The following is a 23,966-nucleotide window of genomic DNA, read 5'->3' on the forward strand; positions in this document are numbered from 1 at the left end:
TATCTATCTTCTACGTTGGAGACATTGCAACTCACCACGGGTTAGGAAGTATCCATACATCGATACAAAGTATCTAACACAAATGAAACAATTATAAAGTTAGTAAATTCAGTAAATTCTGTAACATAATACAAAATTGGTCACCAAAACATAATACTTACTGCTCTTGCTCCTCTTGATTACACCTTACTATACACATGTCAAATAAAGCTTGCCTATCATCAATTGTTCTCTTTTTCCCAGCCTTGCTTTTAAATTCCAGAAATGGAGACCTAAGAGCTTTCCCCTTACTTATCACCCTTGTTGATTTCCTCACATGTTCGTTCCCTTCCCCTTGGGTGGCCTCATCCACTTCTTTATCCTCTTCATCCTCTTCTTCTCTTTTATTTTCTTCTTCATCTTCTTTGTCCTCATTTCCCTTCTCTTTTTCCTCTTCATCCTCTTCTTTTTCTTCGTTATGTGATTCTTGTCCACCCATCTCCTTTTTTGACTGAGTTTCTTGCTCTTCTTCTTCATTTCTATCATCTTGTGATTCAGATTCTTCTTCTTCATTTCTGTCATCTTCTTCCTCATCCTCTGAATCACTTCCTTTCTCAACTTTTTCCTCTTTTGCTTTAGATTCTTCTTCCTCATCTTTGTCCTTTTCACTTACATTACCACTACCCTCCCTTAGTCTTGATTGAAGGGCCATCATTTCCTCCCCCAGCATAGACACTAATCGAGTATATGTCTTTTTGATCTCCTATACAAATAAAATTCAAAATAGTAAGCAAAAGTAGAAAAACAAAAACAAAAAAAACAAAAAATTAATCATTAAGCCTACAAGTCCACATACCGGGTGAGTTAAATTTTCAGAATCAAATTTGGTGGATGCAAGAGTCCTCGATTGCTTTCCTTCTCCTCTTTAACTCTTTGTTGCACTTTCTTTTCATCCCAATTTGCAATAGCATGCTTTACATGTGTAGTTTTTGTTTCTCCCAGTGAAAAATTTTGTAGACAATATAACTACAAGTGACATGAATGATAAGTTAACAGCAGCCATTGACAACATTCAGACCATCAAATGACAACAGAAACATACAAATTATTATAGCACTTACGATTAGGAAGTATAGACAACCTGGCACATTCTTCTTCTTCTTAGTCAACTTGCCTTTTTCTAATTGTTTCTTGTACACTCCAATCCCCTTATATAGTTCATACAACACATAAGAGGACCAATCAAACTTATCCAATCTATCCGTTGTTGATAGTATTACCTTCAACAAATAATCACCGACACAAATACTTGCATTAGGACATAACAACGTTCCCAATGCATACATGACAAACAGTACCTCAAAATTTTCATCTTGGTTCTCAGTCAACAATGATGCTATCTTCTTGTATGGCATATTGCCATACATAATCCTCCACTGCTTGAACACTTCATCTTCATTATTCACAACTACTTTAATCTCTTCTCCGTTAAATGGTAGCCCCAAAAATTCATGCACATCTTTTGCCCTCATTTCCCTTCTCTTCCCTCTTATTGAAATGTTTTTTGATGCAAGATCAAATGCAGATATAAACTCTCCACACAATTCTCTTTGAATTGTGTGGCAACATACTTCCACCAGCTTGTCAAAACCTATCTTCTTTAGCCTGTCCATTAGATCCATCCTTTCTTTGATTATCTTGTAAACTTGGATAAATTGTTTTGGTGCACATCTAGTGTAGAAAGGAACTATATACTTCTTGGACTTTGTGGGAGCTCTTTGTTCCTTAGCTCTTTTACAATACTCCTCTTTTTGCTGTTCAGATAATTTGTCCCAAGCATTTCTCACATGTTCATTCCTAGATTCAAGTGATTTGTATTTCCTTGAGCTTTTCTTATGGAATTCCTCTGTGAATAAGGCATACCCAGAAAAATTACAGCTTCTTTGTTGTGCACTTTTGTTGGTTCCATCCTTCCTCATCTACTTAACCTGCAAAACAAGACCAATGCATTGAACTTCAATTCTTTTTGAATTCCTAGTAAACTTTTTAGAGATGCAGAGCTTCCTAGATATAGAAAAGAAAATTGATTTAAAAGCACTATGAAATAAAGAAAAAAAATTCTAACACTGATTTGATGATGTGGCATGATAACAAATGATGAATCAAATTAAAGGTGATGGATCAAACAGCACTAAATCCATTTCTGTAAATAAAACCATCAATCATGCCAAATTATTTCTTTCAAGAGGCTATGTTCAAAGATATCATCAAATAAAAATGAAGCAATTATTTTCCTAGTTTCTTGTTTTAAATCATATACAAACTACATAAAAGCCTTGATGCACTAACACCAAACATTCATATTCTTCTTTTTTGGAGGAGGAATAATGCCATAATTTAAATCAAAATTCCTTCGTTTCCTTTTGATTTGACAAAAGCTTCATGCATGGCAATATTAACATTTCATGTTGTATAAGCTTAAGTCTCTACGTGATCCTACTCTTATTCACGAAGCATTAAGGACAAGAGGGTTAAAGGATGACACAACTTGCATAGTCATTGACATAATTCTTCCTGAAAATGCAATGCCGCTACCACCTCCCCCAAAAAAGAAGAACAAGTTGAGGGCTCTGCTTTTCAGGAAGAAGTCTCGTGATGCTGCTGGTAACCTATCAAAGAAGCTTTCGGCTATAAATATAGTGGAGGAACTGTTCGAAGAAGGATCAGCTATGCTTGCTGAAAGGTAATGTCTTCCTTTTTTCAACACTATCAATTCACTAATTAAATGGTATACAAATTTATTGTGTCTGTGCCCTGCATATTGATTGTTGTTGTTCAAAGTGGAGGGTAATATTTGTTTAATACAAGGATCTAAAAACACAGACATAAAGGCGGGTGGGTGAATCATGGCTGGCTTTTCCCTGGTATTTCATCATGGAAGCTAATGCATGTGCCCTGTAATTTGTATCGTAAGGTTACCAAACAACAAAGTTCCACATACGAAGCCATCAAAAACCAAACATATTTTTCTTACCAAAGGGATTCCAAATTACTTTTAAAGTTTTGTCTTACTATTGTCACAAAGGTTCAAATAATCAGTTATCCAATTTGAAGTAATTCTCTTTTTCAATCATTATGGCTCCTGAAAGTTTGAACATTGCCGAACAGAGCTATAATGACAAACAATGACCAAATACCAAACTCAAACACAAAAATCGAGTTCTTCACTGCTTACCGTGACAAGAAATATGAGTCCACTGTAGTTTGAACAATGACGAATAGAGCTATAATGATGAGCTTCACTGCAATGATTCCGACCTCCGACGACGATGCTTTCAGAGACAAACAGAGCTATAACTACTTCGACGATGCTTTCAGACTTCGGTTTCGGTCTTCACTGCAATGATTCTGACCTCTGACGACGAGGATGATTTCAACGACAGCGCACAGTCACCACCCACCACAAGAGAAGAGGCTTTGACCAGAAATCAGAAGAAAATGGAGAAGAAACACGGCTGAAATGCAGAGATATTGAAATAGAACAAGGTACGATTAAAATGGCAATAGAGCTTGGATGAGAGTATGGAGGGTGAGAGCGTGATTTTGAAGTGAAATAGAATAGGGCTTCACACTCGAAGAGGCTTTCAACCAGAAATTAGTTTTTTGAATTGCAACAGGGAAGGTTTCAACATTTCGTGCGATTGCTACCCGGGGCAATAAGGTCTTTTCAAATTTCATTAAATTGCACTGAGGTCCCTTTGGGACTTCACAAAAATTATGAGATTTCAGGGGACTTATTTGATGTATTTTGTTCTCCATGGGACCTTAATGTCATTCTCCCTATATTTGAATTTGAAGGAATAAAATTGTTAATAATATATTTTTTACCAACATAATTAATAATATATAAGATAATGTATTTAATAAAAAATTAAGATGTGTATATGTATTTATAAAATGTAAGATTAAATATGTTAATAGAAAAATAATTGAGGGATGTTAAAGTCATATTACCGTTGGGATCTACTCTGACAGGCACAATCATACTCTCTAATTTGAATTAGAAGTTGAATGGATTCACTTCTTCTGAAAACCATGGTCTATTGATTTTTGCCCCTATTTGCCATATATTTGACCCTAACCATGGTTTGAGTCATTTGCCAAACATGCCCTAAGAAGCCAATGTAAGACGTCAGCTCAAAACTTAGTGGGAGCATAATAGAAATAACCAGCAAAGGGGAAAAAAACGTTAATGAAGGACTTAGATGATCTATTATTTGGTTTCTATAAAGGAATTGACCTGAGAATAAAAACAAGCTACAAAAAAAGATTACACTCCACTGGTCCTTAATATAGGATCTAACTATTGAGTTGATATTAGTTTTAAATATAAAATTTATGTTTCATAATTATTATTTTTTTCTAAATTACCTATATTAATACTCTTTTAACTATAATCAAATAGGAGAAAAAAAGATATTAAGAAAATTTATTATGATGTTTTAAAAAAAAACATTTACTCCTCCGGTCCTAAATGTAGGACCTATTTTGTAGTACAATTTATACTACAAAATGAATCCTATATTTAGGACCGGAAGGAGTAATAATTTTTATAATTGTCGCAGATACTATGGCAAAGGAAGCTCTCGGCGGGATGCAAGGGATGAACTGCTTCTCTTCACCTTCTCTGGGTATGTTGGATAGCTTGAGGAATGACGCATTGAACTGCCACATTATGTGAGCAGCTAGTGTTGTTGATCCATAAAAAAAAAAAAAAAAAACTAACTTATTTTTTTTAATCCAATCAAATTAATTAAATAAGTCTTGCATTAAAAATTGATACAAAATTTTTAAGTAGTAGCGCCTGTCCAAAAACAAGCATTACAAAAGACCACATTGACAGTTTACATTTTCAATTTATTTACGTGTAATTATTGGCCGTATTTATTAGTGCACCCTTAGAAGCATTAAGTGTGTTAAGCAATGAAAACATGTCTCACTTGATGGAAATAATTCTTAAGCTTTAAGCTTTTAAGCACATATCCATAATTAAAAAAAATCATGACTATAGTTAAAAATTAAAAATATTTGCTCTGATATGGTTTGAAAAGTGTCTACTAGATTTTAAGATAGCTATTTTGAATTATATTTTTTTTCCAAAAAGTTGATACTGATATTTCTAACTATAATCTTAAATTAAATTATTCCGTGTTTATAAGATAGTAATTTACACCTAAAAATTTAAATTTATTTTTATCTTTTTAATATCAAATTGTAGGACGAATGGAATGAATATTCCAGTGCTTTTTCGGCAAAATAAATAAATAAATATCCCAAGTGCTTTTTTTTTTTTGCCAAACTGTTTCAAACGCATAGATATTAACTTGGTGGGATGTTCACCTTCAATTTTTCAGAGTTCTTTTTTAGTAGAATTGCAGAAAGAGTTCATTTTATTAAGAAAAATTTGGTAAAAGGTACTTGTTTAAAAATTTTGTCGGTCAACAAGGCCTAAACTTGACGAGTCCAACTATTTTTCCTGGGTGTAACTTTTTTTTTTCCAGCTATGTGCGGCTTATCTTTATTATGTGCAATAATTATTAAAACAAAAGTCATTTATACATTGTTGAAAATATGTTACACATAATTTTAAAAAAAAAGTTACACGTGTTGAAGATAGTTACATCGATTCAAATTTAGATTTTTTTAGTCAATATAATTTTCAACCAGATACTTTTTACTAATTTTCCCTTTTATTTTATTAATCACCAAAATAGATATTACATCACTCATTAACTATTTTCAGAGTCCTTGTCAAAAGAAAACAAAGACATGGTTTACAAAGACAATTGAATATGTTAGTTAAAAAAAAATCAAGAAGACATGGTTTTATATTTAATTCTTACAAATATAAAAAAAAAATCATTGAAATGATTTTATAGCCATAAAGTTTTGCCTAAGTTAATTTCAAAATCCATCTAGATGTTTGTGAATTATTCTTTTTCTTGGACTTTGGGGATCAAAATCCTAAGACTGAAAATTAAAAAAAAAAAATAGAAGAGACTTGGTCTATTCAATTTGATATTATGTAATTAATATCCGTTGGTTCAGATAGCTATGGCTATTGCCTACTAACTTGGTAGTGCATTATTAATTAACCAGTTATTCCCTCAAATCCTTAATTATAAGAACTTCTTAAATAGGTAGATTAAAAAATTAAATAAATTAGTTATTATAATAAATATGATATGATCTCTCTAGAATATTTTGGTATAATATTAAATTATATATCAGTTTGTAAATTAGACAAATTAATTTAATAAAAAATAATAAATATGAAAAACATAATAAATTGAGGTCAATAAATTTAATTTTCACCCAACCAGTTTCATTGTGTTAGAAATCGGAGGCGGGAGGGCGGTTTTTGCCGTTTGCCGACGTTGAAATGGACAACTTCCTTGACTACCTGGAGAATTTTCCCACTAGAGGATATTATTGTGTGTGTATATAAAAGTTAATGAGATTGTAATTAGGAAGAATCCTATATAAACCCAACTAAAATACCAAAATCTAAGATTAATTAGGCCTACACTTTGAACAAATTTCTAGTTAGACTAAGATGCCTAATTAAGGATTTATAATGTTGTTAAAAGTCTAAAATAACTATTATGATTATATATGAGTTTGTTTATGTATTTTTTCCCGTCACAAATTCTTTTTCTGAATTTTTTTTTTTGAGATTTTCTTGATATTTGAAAATTGTAAATCTTTAGTAGATGATAGAAAATTACAATATAGTCCTTTATTCCCATTAATAAGTACTCCAACACCCTATCAATGCAACGGTATAGATTATTGTTATATTTCTCCTATCCTTAATATAAAATATATTTAACTAATTTGATTAGATTAAAAAGGTTAGGTAAGTTAATTAATTATAAGAAATATGATAGGTTTTTCCTAAAACATCATAATTATCTTTTTTTTAATATCTTCTCTCATCTTCTACTTGACTATGTTGAAGGAGATCCATAGAGGTAATTTAGAAAAATTAATAAATATGAGAAATAGGTCTTATATTTAATACAATTACTAATTAGGTCCTATATTAAAGACTGGAGGAGTATTTTAATTGTGGATGGGTTTATTTCTGTTCAATTTTAATATTGATCTATCATTCATATACTAAATAACATACATACAGAATTTTTTTATTAAACACGTATATTTTTTTTAATAAAATACACCTACATTATAATAGTAGAAACTTATTCAAAAAACAAACTTTTTACAGATGATTGTTTTCATATTTTAGGAAAAGAATTTGTAAGAGAGAGAAATAGAAAAGAAACATCTCACATTTTAATTACAGACGGGTATTTTTCTCTTTTAACAACATTCATAAATCTTTAATTAGACCTCTTAGCCTAATTAAAAATTTGTTCTGAAGGCCTGGTTTTGAATTTCAGTATTTTAATTGGATTTAAATGAGATTCTCTCAATATAATTTTGGCCAGAGAATATAATTGAAGAATAAATTATATATAGTTCATTTCTAATTTGGTGGGATATTAGTAATTAATAATTACTAATTCAAAACAAGTAGGTGCACGTGTTTCATTTGTAATTTTCCTATTTTGACTTCTAAGGAAAAAAAAATTCCACATATATAAAGCATAGATAGTAATATTTTATGCCGTTTGATGTCTCCTTGAAATTTAAAGCGAAATAATAACGTTCTAAATTGTCAGATTGAAAAGCTGATGAAGCAGTCAATATATGAATGGATTTTTATAAACAATAAATTTTCTTAGAAGCAAATAGTTAAATAAATAGATCTTAAATATCTTCTATAACATATTCTTGTATCACAATAAAAATATATAGCTATGGACCAAAGATAAATACTGAAAGTATTTTGGTTAATTTACTTTTCACATGTTTTATATGTTTTTCAAACAATGATTATGTAAACTTTACATAAGCATGCATCAATAGTCATCGCATCTATGAGGAAGATAAGGCTAATATAATTAAGGCTCCGTTTGCCATCAAATTTGAAAATTACTTATAAATATATTTTACATAAATTGAAATTCAAACCGAATAAAAGGAAATGTGAATACAGAGTAGTCACACACAAAAATAAAGACAAAACTTTCTTCAAATACTTATCTCGTATTCCTTAAATTATGATTGAAAAGTTGTTTATAAGCCATTTTAAAAGTTGTTGAAACTAACTAGTAAATTATTAAATAAAATGAGAGGCCACATGAATGGTCAACTTTGCATGGCAATAAGCGTCGGCCTTGCCACCAACTTTTACCAGTCAACAACAATTTGTCAAGGCATATATACAAATTTATATGGTCCCTCTCATTTAATAATGATTTAAACATTCGTCGCTATCAAACTCCACATCATTCACAACAAGAATGTCAAAAAGCTATCAAAACAAATCACATTCCTTTGAGAAATATAACATATTTATATGGATTTATATAGGAGATTGAGAATAAAGGGTATCATTTGAAGGGGATCATATCTTTTCTAGCATAATTAATATAATAATTATAGCATTGTCCCCAAAAAATAATTGTTACAAATGAATAAAGAACTAACAGAAAAGTATCTTGTGATTTGTGAAAGCAATCAACTTGATAAATCATTGAAACAAGTCGCAATTTATAATAGTTGCCCCCTTTATCGATTAGCCTCCAAGAAGGGGCTAATAATTCCTTCCAACGAGAATATATCTTGTACTACTTTTCTTCAAAATAATAAAAATAAAACGTGTTAATTAAAGATAATAAAATCATAAGAGGCATTTATAACATTTTACTTTATTCATACAAGTTGATAAGGGAGGCTCCAACATGGCAACTCGGATATTTTTGTTTTGGCGACCAACAACAACCCCATTAAGTAATTGAAGCCATATTGCAAAAGTCAAATGATGATTCATGCATATAAACTGTGGGCATGGTGGCGCTGCATAATATTATTCTCTCAACAAAATCCTTCACATTAGCCCGATTATATTCATCGTTTTTTCCGATCTGAATCTCTATTAGTTTCTTCATCAGCTTCTGGATCATCACAAGCTATATCTTCCAGTTTGCATATATAATCATATGGCTCCTTCTCCTTCTCCTTCTTGTTCTTCTGTGTCGTCGTCTTCACCAGCCATGGCTTTTGCAGTTGCTTCTGTTGTTTGTGTGTTCTTCAGTTGCTTCGTTTCTGTATCACAAGCTCAAAACGCTACCACAGATCCTCTGAAGGTCTCTCTCTCTCTCTCTCTCTCTCTCTCTCTCTCTCTGTGCTCTGACTGCGATATATGATGTAGAAAGTTTTTCCTGGAAAATAAGGATTGATGTAACTGCTACAGATGCTGATAGAACTTTTAAACATGATTATTCTTTTTGTTTGTTAAAATTTGATTTTTTTTCCAAATAAACTTGGATTTTGCCTACTCTTTGTGCCTCAACTTAATTTTCAGTTGAAGTGATATATTAAATTAACCTATAAAGTAAATATGATTAATATCTTATAATGCTGTGGATTTGAAACTTTTGAAGCTCCTTATAGATCTAATGGTAGTCTTGTGTATATATGAGTGATTGATTTGTGAATAACAGCCAATCACAGAATGTACGATCCAAAAAAAAAAGTCATGCGAAGTTATGTTATTATGGAGTCTTTTTGTTGGCAAAGAAAAGATTATGGATTTTTTTGTACCATAAATCTTAGAACTTGAGATCTAGTTTTTAAAATTTTGCTATCAAGCATTATTGTTGAAATATCACACTTTTTTTTTAAGCATTGAAATGGCACACTCTATTAGTAATATAAGCTGGCATTATGTTCATGCAAGTTCAAGTTCAAGTTCATAGTAGAAGTTTACTGTTAAGTGCAAAGAAATTATTTATAGACCTGACTTAAGAATTTTGTAGGATTTTTGTATTCTTTTGCCCTTTTTTATTTCTTTTTATTGATTTTTCTAAAAACAATATTTTATATTTACTCTATCCATTTAGAATTATAATATACTTTTAATTAATCTGCACCCTTTAATAAGTTAGTTAATGATTTTTAAAATTACGTATTTTTTGTCATATCTATCCCTATCTAATAGTGTCTTACTTAGAAAAATTATATTAATTACATTAATAATTAAATTTTTTTGAAAAATATTATTAATTACAACTTAAAAGACAAAAAATGTTTAGTAATTTTAGACATGATATTTCAAAAAATACTTTATATTACTTCTAGTTCTTAATATAAGAGTTAGTTAACTAATTTGAGTAGATTAATGAAGTTTTTTAAATTAATTATTTGTAATAAATAGGTGTTATCTTCCCTAGGATACTCTTGTTACATGTGTATTAATTAGAATTACTATTTGATGAAATATTAATATGTGCAACCACTATAAAAATTATTTTTAAAAAAATGAATAAATATTACAGATAAAATATATTTGGATCTTATATTTAGGACCAAATTAGAAACTAACAATTATATTATATTTATGAGCGGATGTAGTAATTTTGAAAGAGCGAAAAAGTTCTGTTTTTGAAAAAAAAAAATTACATCTTCCTTATCATTTTAATCCTCCCAAGGGCCTGTCAGTTAATGAGTTAATTCTTCGGCCAAAAAAAAAATAGTTAATTCTTCTACAACTAACCGTACTAGTTAATTTGTGGGATTCGATTTTCTTTTCACGGTGCTTTCCTTGGAAGAATGGAAAACTCAGTCGGAAATTCTATTGCATCTCATACAATTTCTCCAAAATCTGAAATTTTATGTAGCGAGAACGTTGAATTCAATCTTCAACAAATGAGAAATATCGGCGTCAGCATGTATGGAATATAAGCGGTGAACTATGCAGCGGACGAGCTATTGACAGCACTACCGTGGTCGAAGACTTCAATCCATTTATCAAATGCGACTGTTCCAATGGCACTTGCCACATTACTTTTATTGATATTGTTCTGTTATTTATTGTTGATCTTGATCTTGCACTTTTCCTGCTTGTTTCTGGCAAGAGGGTTTATGCATTGGATGTTGTCGGGGAAATCCCAGAAGAGCTATGGACTCTGACTCACCTCACCAATTTGTATGTTTTTTAACTCCTTAATTTTCCAAGCTGGGTTTTACTGAAATTTCTTGCAAAACATCCTCGAAAGAGTTCTTTTTTTTTTTTTTAATGAATGGAATTTTTTTCTTTTTAATTTTTCTGGCTTTCATAAAGTTTCCTCTAATTGCAATCAAGAACCTCGATCAGAATTATTTGACGGGTTCTCTACCTCCAGCCATTGGAAATCTCACTCGTACGCAGTACATGTAAGGCCGACTAGATAGCGGTTGTAAATCCTTCTTGTACCTAAGGATCCTCTCAAATTCTTATGGGAAAAAGATGGTCATTGCGAGCAAATTGATAATGTTCAGTTGATTTGGATAGTTCAAATATGTTGGCATTAGTTTTGTGTATTTCAAATGGCAAAAAATAAGTTTCACATCGTTCAAGTTGATATGATGGTAGGATTTATTTGAAATGACTAATTTTTTTCCCATCTTATTAGAGAGAATTTGGATTTGCTTGTTATGCCTTGTGATCAATACTCATCGACTCACTTTATTGTAAAATTTATCCTAATTAGGACCTTAGGCATCAACTCCTTATCAGGGGAGCTTCCTAAGGAATTGGAAAATCTTACCGAGTTAATTGTATTGTAAGTCATCTACTTCCCCTTGAAGCAATTTCTTTCTTCCTTCTTTTTTGCTCTGTCCTTTCATTTTGTTTCTCTGTTTTTGCAGGTGATTTAACTGGCAATTTTGATATTTTTACTTTTCTATGTACCCAAGTTATATCACATTATTCAAAAGTGATATTTTGTTTCTTTTCTTTTTTGTTTTCCATGGGCTTTTTTAATATCTGGAATTGATAATGAAGGATGTTGAATAATTATGTAGCTTAATTAAAGACCATTCTGTTTTATTAGAATTGTGATTCCATGAGACATATATCATGATGATACTATCCATCCACTTCATTATTTGTTAATTCTGCAAGGGTCTTGGATCAAACAACTTCTCTGGGTCTATCCCCTCTGAACTAGGGAAACTCATGAAATTGGAACAACTGTAAGCTCTAGTGCACTGTGCTTCTGTAGATTTTGCTATGATCAAATTGAAAGAGTCCCGCATTGGAAGCATGAGATTCTGTTTCTAATGACGGGCTTATGAAAAATATATTCTCTCAACTCCATGAATATTAATCTTTCAGATGACATGTATACTTTTAATTTATGTTTGATTATCACATAGAAGATATCTAACAGCATGCTGTCTAGTAATTCACTGGCAATTTTTGGGAAATACTTATGATCAAAGAATTAATGTCTGAGACTTGTAGGTTATAGTAACACTTATGGACATGAACAACTTGCATTATATTTTTCTTCTCAAATATGTGTTTGTCATGTTATTTTTAATTAATAAAAAATAATGAATCATTTCTTCCTTTGTTTGGAATTTATATAATGCATTTCAAATATGTTTTATGGTAGCATTGGCAATTTATTTTCGCAACATTCCTGACATTCCCCTTTCATTTCAATGTAGTGAGGCTCCTTATATGCCAAAAAAGTTACAATTATTCACTTTGTTTTGGAATCTGGATTATGTTAGTTTATTGATTTTTGTGTGATCAGCAAATGATATCAATTTCAATAAAAATTTCTATGCAGCTATTTAGATAGTTCAAGACTTAGTGGCCATATTCCTCCTTTTTTTGCTAGTCTTAAAAACCTGGGGACAGTGTAAGAGATTGTTACTTTTTCTTGTCTGTTACATGATAATTATAATATTAAAAATGAAATAACTTTGAAAGTTTTCCTGGTTGTCCAGGTGGGCTTCAGACATTGAACTCACAGGCAGGATACCAGACTTCATAGGAAGTTGGTCTAAGCTTATAGTCTGGTAAGACAATATTGTCAATACTGTTTTCTTTTTCCTTGAAATTAGGACGTTGGATCTCTTAAACATTCTAAAGTGGTATGGGAAATTCTGAATAGAGTGTTTGATGTTTAATGAGCATTGATTTTATCCAGCTACTTTGCATGAAGTCCTTTAACTGTGTGTATCATTTCAAGGAATGTAATGACTTTGGTTAGAAAGAAATTTGAGAAGCATTAATCAGAAGTATCTACTGTCTCATCATCGGAGATAATTAGTTTACAGCCTACTTGTGATCAATTTCAGGCTTCTCCCCTAGTGGGTTTACAAAGGGGTTGGAAAGCACTTATTAGCTAACAAGTCTTTAGTTATAATATGGTTTTGCTACGACTATTTATGCTAATGGATTGATTTTTTTTTCTCATCACTGAATTCCTTTCCTATTTATAAAATGTAGTTAAATCTTTCCTTATAAAAACTTGTGTGCAAAAAAATTCTTTCAGATATGAAATATAAATACTTGTTTTGATACTTGGTATTTTCTTTTCCAGAAGTTTGTGCTCACTGAGTAGAATTTCTGTACTTTTTGATAGGAGGTTCCAGGAAAATTCTTTTGAAGGTCCAATACCATCATCACTTAGCAATCTGCCTTCTCTTACAGAGTTGTAAGTGTCAACACTACTTACTTGCATGCATTTCTGCAGATTTATAAGAACTAAGCATAATTCTAATGCAGGAGAATAAGTGAAATATCTAATGGGAGCTCCTCATTGGCATTTATAAGGAATATGAAATCTTTGACTATCTTGTGAGTTGGAAGGCAATAACTTCCCTAATAATTCATAGCCTGCCTGATACATCAATATATTTTCTTTTGTTTATTTTTTCCCTAGAATGTAGCATGACAACTTGGTTAACAATCTTGTAGAGTTATGAGAAATAACAGTATTTCTAATCCAATTCCATCAAATATCGATGAATTTCTAAATTTGACCCAGCTGTGAGTATTCCTTGTTCATGTAGTTGATATGCATAAACTATCCAGATATCTTATTGTGTTGGATATAAAGGCCAATCAATATTAGCCATTATTCCTTTTGTCCTAGAAATCAGAGTTGGAATTTCAGGGATCTAGTCAACCTATTACTTGATTTCTTGGTTTCTTAATCATGTTGCACTTTTATGAAAATTTATTTCTCGTAATGCTCTTATTTTATGGGATTCTAGTAGCTGGTATGTAGCCATGGTCTCAAATAGCGGCCTATGGCAATGATGTAATGAAAAGAACAAAAGCACAGACTGCGATTGTTCTTCAACTTGCTTCCCAGGAAAAAGCAAATCACATAGTGGTTTCCATTGGATATCTCCAACCTAAATAAATACCTTAGTTTTTGTACAGTAGTTATACTGCTTAACTATAGGGCAACCCTTAATGCTAATTCGTTCAAATTGAAATGTTCATCAAGCAGAGTGATTTGTCATTAGAACTCAATGTGCATGCCACTACCAACTGGCTCCGGAATGGCTTGCTAGTTTACCAAGGATTCTTCACTAATTTTCCATAATCAATTCTCTTTTATTCTTTTCCCTATTATGTGCTTTATGTGGCAGAAAACGGTTGGAGTCAACTAACTATCCATCTTATCTTTCATACACATATTATTATTTCCAATAGGGAAAAATTGTGTTCCACATCCGAATGATTATATAGCTGGTTCTTGTAGGGATCTGAGCTTCAATAACATCACAGTACAGATTCTGGGATCACTTTTCAATCTGAGTTCGCTAACACACTTCTAATATATATGTTGTCTTAAGTAATTGAATTATGGATTTCCTGCATGCCTTCATCATTGGATTAAAGCATGATTTGTTTTTCTCCAACTCAGGTTTCTGGGAAATAACAAACTCACTGGTGCAATCCGTACTCAAATAAGCCCAACTCTTCTCAATATGTGAGTATTCTTAACATATTTGGACTCTACAGCATCATAGTGCATTAAGAATGGAGTATAATATAATATATTAATTTTATCTTTGTGCGCAGATGTAATATTATTATATATGCTTAAGAATCCTTATATCCTAGATGTATTTCTGAATTCAAGCATTCTTGTTTTTTCAAACTTAGAGGGTGACTATTTATCTTCTGGGGCACCTGCATTCTAATATGCTAATTCGATATCCATATACCTATAAGATTAAGGTCAACAGGCTCATTACCATGGTGCTTAGGAACATAGAAGTCGGTGCAATTATGTCAGTTTCAAACTTATGCAACTGATACTACACTAATTGTAATTAAAGGCTTAATTCTTCAATGCATTGTCTGTCATCTCCATGGTATTTACTTAAACAACTTGAATGAATGCTTACAGAGACTTGTCCTACAACAATCTATCAGGGAGCCTCCCCTCTTGGGTGAACAAACAAAATTTACAACTGTAAGTAACTTATCCTACACTTTTTTGTCATTTTGATAATTTCAAAAGTTCCTTGCTTCACTTTAAGTCTTTAACTGACAAGTCCTCTTGCAACTGAGCCAATTCTTTATCTACAAATCATATTTGCTATATATCTAGTATATTTATTCGTCAAAAGTTATATTTTATTTATAGAAGAAAACTGAGAGATTAAGAGGGAGACAAGAGGTGTATCTCTTGTGACCTTGAATTATGCAACAATAAAAAAGTGAAATAGAAGACCCAGATTTGGATGACTTTAATGAAGCTATAAAAGAATAACGTAGATATCCAGAACCATGTAAACTGTTATTGGATAAAACTCAAGAGCTAGATAACAAAATGATGGGGGGAAAGTAATTGAGCATATATTAAGAAACAAAAACGTTTTCTTCTGAGAAACAGTTTGTGTTAATGCCTAGATAATCTATAATAGAGACTATTTATCTTCCAAGAGATTTGATGGAAAATTATAGGAGTAGGGAAAGAGGTCTAAATATGGCTTTCGTTGACTTGAAAAAAAAATGCTTATATTGATTACCAAGACAAGTGGTATGGAAAGCCTTGGAAAAGAAACTTGTTCATGTTGCGTGCAATAGAGCTATAAAGGATATGTACGGGGGGCCAATACCTAAAGGTGAGGCAAGACTTCCTTACAAGGATTGGTTTGCATCAAGGATCGTCCTTCAGTCCTTAATGGTTTGACTTGGTTTTGAATCACATACAAGAGAAAATTCCCTAAGTACAAGCTATTCGCAAATGATAATATCTTAGGAATCACAAGAAGAGGTTAATTTTAGGCTTGAATTTTGGAGATGAGCTTTGGAATTGAAGGGCTTCCCCTTTAAGAGTAAGATGGAATATACGCATTACAAAGTCAATGAGAGTTATAAATTTAATAAGAGACAAGTTAGAGATTATTTAGAGGTAAAACTTGATGTTGAAACCATACTATCAGTTCAGGTATTTGGGATTGATATTATAAGATGACAGTGAAATTGACAGAGATGTTATGCATGAGATACAAGTGGGGTTAGGTGGATGAAATGGAAGAAGACATCATCAGTAATTTGTGAATTGTGACTGCAAAATACAAATCCCGTTGTTCATGCCAGAATATTTTCTTCTAGTTGTGATGTAAATACCCATGGCTATAGGAATTGATTTAGGATCTAGTTTATTTGTATTCCATATATCTTGGGCTCCACATTACTACCCTTGGGTGGGTATGTTTTGTACTCTTCCTCCTTAGAAATACAAGAAACAAAATCTTCTTCCCCATTTGCACACCTACTAAGCTTAAAGAGAAGTTTTACCAAACTTGTATAAGATCAATGATGTTATATGGTAGTGACTGTTAGGCATTGAAGGACAAGAGCAAAAAATTAGGGTTTAAGAGATAAGAATATTGAGATAGATATGCATAGTGATATATACAGGGGTTCAAGCAGGGGTGCTTGCTCTCCCATGCGTAAAGTTTTCTTGTAAATATTGCTATTTTTATTTGTAAAAAGTGTTGAAATTAATTCTCCTCACTTTGACAAAAATTTTCATTTTTGGTCCCTCACATTCTAGCTTCTAGATCTATCTCTGTGTCATATTTGGTCACATAGAGAAAGATAAGATCCTCAATAACTGTATATGAGGAAAAGCTGGTATGGCATCTATTAAGGAGAATGGCAGAAATATGTTTATGGTCATGTCCAAAGAAGGTCAATAAAGCCACCAGAGAGGAGAATTGAACAAATGGTCTTTAGTACTATGAAGAGGTGTAGAGGGGGATCAAGAAATGAAGAAAGACATTTAAGGAAGTTATTAAATAAGATCTCTTGATGAAGGATATATTGAAAGATCTAATTATTGATCAAGCAAAATAACATTATATGATCAATGCAGCCGACCTCACTTAAGGGGATAAGGCTTGCTTGCTGCAATGGTGCTAAATAAGGAAAATATATGCTTTCAAATAAAGCATGATATAGGGGGGGAAATAATAGTGCACATAAAGTCAATCTAGCAGGGTAAAAAGTAGGTAGTTATAGTAAGTTTCATTCTCACAACATACATTTTGAAGATTTGCTTGCTTATATATTAAGGTGATACTAACTCCGCTATTTTTATGCTGTCTGGTCAACAGAAATTTGGTTGCTAACAATTTGACAATAGAAGGTTCAAATAGCAAGTGATTCTTGTGCCTTTTGTCATTCTTCTTTTGCACAATATTGTGACTCTCAATCTCATTTTTGTCCTTTTATTGGCTATTGTGAATCAAGAGTTATAGGTCAGTTGCGTGTTATTTTGAAGACCTTGACAAGCCTCTTTATCAACTGAAACATTTATTCTTCAAGCATAAAGCCAATACCCTATTACTCAAAGCCATGATTTTACTATCAATCCTGGTTATGTATGTATAGAATTGCTAAAGATATTTATTAAAGCTATTATTGGGCTTTATTACAAAATGATCAAGAGTTCAATCCCTGCTACCTCCTTTTTCTAATTAAATAATTTTAGCACAAGGTATGGTGGGCTTTTGCTACATCCATGTTTACCCAATGGCCTTCATGTTGGGGGTTTGATAAAGAAATCATTCCTAGGATATCTCCACAAAGTTTAAACTCTTAAGATGAACTAGCTCTTGACAAGGAGATTCAAAGATCAAGATGTAATTTAAGGGGTTTATTATATGTTCAGGCTTGGTGATAAGAAGTACAAACCTCTGAAATAAAATTTACTTTGAGTGGATAATCTAGGGGTGCCTCTGTTAGGGCTGTCCTGCCATGCCTACTTTGTATTTTCTTCTATTAAAATCAATATGTAATTCAAGGGGCTTATCTAACATTTCTTTAATATGTACATATTTTAAGTAAATGCTATTTTCTCTTGTAGTGACCTTCCTTCTGGACTCAATTGTCTCCAGCAAAATTTTCCTTATTTTCGTGGTTCTGGAATATGTAAGTACTTCTTTTATCTCTAGTTTGCCATTGTTGGCATCGATATATCAATATTAACTATGAAATCTATCGCAAAACATACTATTCAAAAGTGATAAATAATGCTTCTTATTCCTCATATTTTGTGCAATTCTCAAGCAAACTATCTAATTAATACTTAAAAAGAAGAGTAATCTTGCATAGCCTTTATGAGTTGTATTATTGAGACATTTTCACCTTGGAAACTCTAATAAGACAAACATCTAAATCATTATCGTTTCTCTAATTGACATGAAACCTATGCGTATATCTTTTTCAAGTTTTCTATTTGTCCAAGTTGCAAACTCATTTACAAGTTTGGACCAGTAAGATGCATATAGGACTTTAGGGAATTATTTATATTTGATGCATTTTATGCATTGAGGGGTGACAGATAATTTTTCCCATCACCATCACTAGTTGACTAAACTTTATTTATTAGATCCAAATTCAACATCACAACTATTAGACTTCATTGACACACAAAAGTCTACTTCTCTACTGTAAAACATGCGAGAAAACTTCAAACTCCATTTGAAGTCTATTAGGTCAAGATAATTACTTTCTTTATTCATGCCTTGAAATAGCCCTGCTTAATGTTTCTATTCAGATTATAACTTTGCAATCAAGTGTGGCGGTCCTTCAATTACATCATCAGAAAGAATTACTTATGAAAGAGATAATGAGACATTTGGTCCCGCAACTTATTATGTTACTGATACAACAAGATGGGCAGTGAGCAATGTCAGGCTATTTACTAGGACAAACAATCCTCAATACACAAGCTTTGTATCAAATCATTTCACTAGTACTGTGGACTCAGAGCTCTTCCAAACAACACAGCTATCAGCTTCTTCGTTAAGATATTATGGCTTGAGGCTGGAAAATGGGGATTATAACATTTCCCTTTATTTCGCTGAAACATCTATTCTGGATATGACTACATGGAGAAGTCTTGGAAGACGGGTCTTTGATATATATATCCAGGTGCATATGATTTTATCTAAAGGCAACACTAGATGTTATAACGTAATAATCTAAATGGGAGTCACTAGCTTTTTCAAAGAAACACCCCATCTTTCTATTTTTGCATTAGGTGAAGTTGAATGATTAGTATATGCAGTGTAAGCCCAACCCACTAATCATTAGCTAACTAGTTTTGACCTAGCTTGTACACTTATTCTTACATTAACTGTATCTGTCGAATACACATAATTGAATTGATCTTCTCTTATCTTGAACTTGTGTAATGACTGACCTTACTCATTTTGCCTTTCCATGTTTATAATATTCAAACAAGAAATTACAAAATTTATGTTTTAACTTTAAATTTTCCTTAACTAAGGCACCATAAGTCTAAGAAATAAAATGTCCAAGAAATAGTAGGGGCACTCATAAAACAACTCAAGTTTTTGTGTTGAAATGGTCCTTGTCATGATGCTTGCATTTTTTAGTTCGAAAACCACTACATTCATGAATGGTCAATATTTGCCAGAGATACTATTTGAAATCCTTGCTCTTTCCTTTTCACCCTTATTTATGCCTCCTCCTTCGTTTGTCTCCTTTTTCATTTGTCCTATTCCAGGGGAATCGTGTTTTGAAGGATTTTAACATTAAACGGGGAAGTCGGGGGTGCCTCTTTTAGAGCTGTCTGAAAGGATTTTCAGGTTCATGTGTCAGAAAACTTTCTTAAGATCCATCTCTTTTGGGCTGGAAAAGGGACTTGCTGCATACCAGCTCAAGGTACTTATGGTCCTGTGATTTCAGCAATCAGCACTACCCCAGGTAAAACTTTTACAAAAAAAATAGCAGTCGAGAACTTAAAGTATTGATTTACCAAAATGGAAAAAGAGCGATATATGACCTTAACATGGTCTGTTTATGTGTTGAATAGATTTCATTCCCACAGTCAGTAACAAACCTCCAGGTAGTACAAAGAACAGAACCGGTCTGATTGTGAGCATTGTTATTGGTGTTGGAGTCGTAAGCTTTCTTTCTATTTTTGTGATTTTCTATATCATCTAGAGAAGAAAGCATCATGAAGATGGTGAAGAAGGTAAAAAAGCTATTGCACATTCCTGACTATTTAAATTGTAATTGTGCATTTTCATGAATATTATTCATATTGTAGTCAGTGATTGTTCATGAAGCAATTCATTAAATGATTAGGCATATCTTAATTTGTGTTTGTCCATAATAACCGGACACTTGCCAGTTTCATCACACTGAGTGGGTTTTGTACCTATACATAACCAAAAGATTAAACGAAACATGAGTTTAGTTCAACATGAAAGTCCAAGCATAGAGTTTCTGTTACCTTATTTCTTCTCTTTAATGTTAATTTGTGGCACAATAGGCATGGTAGTGCGAGTTTTTCTACTAAATTTATTAGAAGACATAGACAGCAACAGATTATGCCCTATCAATTTCTCTTTCTATTCATAACCTTGTTCGTGGTTAATTTGCAGAGCTTTTAGGTATTGATATAAAGCCATATACTTTCAGCTATTCTGAGTTAAAGAATGCTACAGATGACTTCAATCCAAGCAACAAACTAAGAGAGGGAGGTTTTGGACCTGTTTATAAGGTGAATATTCTTTGATGGAATTTAGGATGACAATGCTTTACATGTAGTGTGCCTCTTCATTACTTACGTTACTGATGGGATTTATAGGGTTGTATAAATAAGGACTTTTAGTGCTTTATTATGGTAAAGAAAAAAGTTTTCATTTATGGCATCAAAAGACAACATTAGCCCTTATTTCATAGAATAACCACTTTCCTCTTTTATACCAGGGAATACTTAACGATGGAAGAGTAATTGGTGTGAAACAACTTTCTATAGGATCTCATCAAAGAAAGAGCCAGTTCATAGCTGAGATTGCAACTATATCTACTGTGCAACATCGTAATCTTGTTAAATTATATGGGTGTTGCCTTGAAGGAAATAAAAGACTTCTTGTATATGAGTATCTAGAAAACAAGAGTCTTGATCAAGCATTATTTGCTATGAAGTCATGATGATATTACCTTTTCTACTTCTTGTGTTTGTTCGTGTGCCTGTGTATGCCTTTACTTTTTGTTCATGTTTATTATTTTTAGAATGTATGTCACTTGTATGCTACAAGAAATTGTTTAACTCTCAACTGGCCCACATACTATGATATCTTTATGGGTGTAGCTAGAGGTTTAGCTTACCTTTATGAAGAGTCTCGCCTTCGTATTGTGCACCGTGATGTAAAAGCTAGTAATATTCTACTTGATCATGATCTTACCCCTAAAATATCTGATTTTAGTTTGGCTAAATTATATGACGATAAAAAGACCCATATAAGCACTCGTGTGGCTGGGACAATGTAAGTCATCAAGACTTGAATTCCTTATTCTTTTAGGTTAGATAAATTGTATGCATGTTTTATTTGTTTATGCTAATACTTGCATATTTTTGTTTTGATGAACTGTAAATAGTGGATATCTTGCTTTGGAGTATGCCATGCGTGGGCACCTTACAGAGAAAGCATATGTGTTTTCCTTTGGTGTTTTAGCCCTAGAGATGGTTAGTGGGAGGCCAAATTCTTATTCAAGCCTGGAAGGGGAGAAGATGTATCTTCTAGAATGGGTATGTAGTACCTCTCTATCTCTTTTGATGCATTCGGATTCTGAAAAGCATTTTCAATTTTCATACTCTATCTGGAAACGTTCCTGGACAACCTCTTGGAGCATGTCTAAATCTCTCCAATATGGATTACGTGATATGGTATTGAGTAACACTATGGTACTGAGTAACACGTAACTCACACTGTTGGGGATTGTGAATAACTCCTTTTTGTTTAGGAGAGTTCTTTTTCTGAATTAAAGAGGCAAGTACTAATGACTTGAGATTACAAACAAGATCAAACTCACAACCTCCCACTTACAGGGGAGTTTTCATGCCAATGTCTAGAAGAGTTTTGATGCGTTCTTATTGCCAAATTACCTTTCTTTCACTTCATCCCATATTCTTTAGCAGTGGCATAGAACCTAGAATTTTGTCCAATCTCCAGGCTCGTAGTGCTGACCAGTTATGACATCATTTGATTCTTAGCTTTCTATTTTTTGAAACAGCTTGAAAGAAAAGGCATTCTTCTTTTATGTTCCATTGATTTCTGGGCCTTGGCTTAACTAGTTTCAATTATTTCTGGGTTGACAGGCTTAGCAGCTGCATGAGAACAACTGTATACTTGGACTCGTGGATCCTAGACTATCTAAAGATTTCAACGAGGAAGAAGTAAAAAGGATTGTAGGGATATCTCTTCTGTGCACTCAATCATCACCATCGTTGAGGCCGACGATGTCCCGTGTCATGGCAATGCTTTCCGAAGATATCGAAGTGAGCACTATAACCTCAAAACCTAGATACTTGACAAATTGGAAATTTGATGTGAGCAGCTTCATGACTGGTGTGGCCACAAAGGGATTATCATCAAGTACAAGTCAATATAACTCATCCACAAGTACCAGCACATTCAGTGGTGCAAATCTATCACCTAAAGATGCTTCTAAACCCGTCCTTCGTCACATTCTTGATGAAGGTAGATGAGAATTGATTGATCATGCATGTTTTTTTTGTTTTTTTTTTGGGTCCCAATTCCTATAAAGAGATCTACAATAGAATGAGGTTGTGCTCCTAATCTGACTTCACTTTTCTTTTTTCTACCTTTTATTGCTTATATCATACCCTGTTTATTCGAATGTATCATCAAAATGCTTAGCCTCTATTTGCGATTTCATCCCTCGTTGATGTGTAATTAGAAAGTTTTTCACTTATCATTCATCAATGTCAATGTACAATTTTTGAAAAATCATATTACTCGTAAGCTATGAAATATTGTTCATTTCTCAAGCTGTGTAATATAATATTAAAAAAAGAAAACAAATTGATTATTTGGTTTAGTTCTGATTTGGTTGTAACTCAATTCTTAAATTTTAAATTGATACAAATTATTTTCATTAATTTTAGTCATTCAAAACGTTATATGTGAACCTCAAGATACAATCGTATTATGTAGAAACTAATATTTTAAATAGTTAAAATTATAAGTATCGAGTTACTCTTCGGATCTTTAATATAAGATCTAATTGTTAAGTTGATTTTGATCCTAAATATAAGACATATTTTTCATATTTGTCAATTTTTTCTAAATTATCCCTATGGATACTCTCTCAACCATAATCAAATAGAAGAGGGAGCGAGGATATTAAAAAAGATGATTATGGTGTTTTAGGAAAAACATGTCATATTTTTTATAATTAACTAATTTATCTAACTTCTGTAATCTAATCAAACTAATTAAATAGGTCATATATTAAAGATCAGAGTTTTGTCTCGACTTAAGTAAAACGTGTTTATAAGTGATTCCCTATATTCCCATCCATACATAAAATGATAAATCTCGGTAATCTTTCAATTATGCATTGACTAATTTTTTGGCCAGAGACTAAGTTTTTCTCATCGACTCAAATAAAACTTTAAAGTGTATGATTTTTGAAAGTAGGCATGGGTTTTTTTTCAAAAAAAAATTCTCTCACATATTTCTATTTTATTTATAACTGG

The 23,966-nt window shown here is 32.2% G+C and overlaps 1 pseudogene; it reads left to right on the plus strand.

Moving 5' to 3' along the window:
* The first annotated feature begins 4,609 nt into the window (after window positions 1-4,609).
* LOC114751433 (probable LRR receptor-like serine/threonine-protein kinase At1g56130) lies at window positions 4,610-23,005 on the plus strand (annotated as a pseudogene).
* The last annotated feature ends 961 nt before the right edge of the window (window positions 23,006-23,966 follow it).

Source organism: Neltuma alba, unplaced genomic scaffold (assembly GCF_004799145.2).
Source record: "Neltuma alba isolate B1F8T4 unplaced genomic scaffold, ASM479914v2 tig00006919_pilon, whole genome shotgun sequence".
NCBI lineage: Eukaryota > Viridiplantae > Streptophyta > Magnoliopsida > Fabales > Fabaceae > Neltuma > Neltuma alba.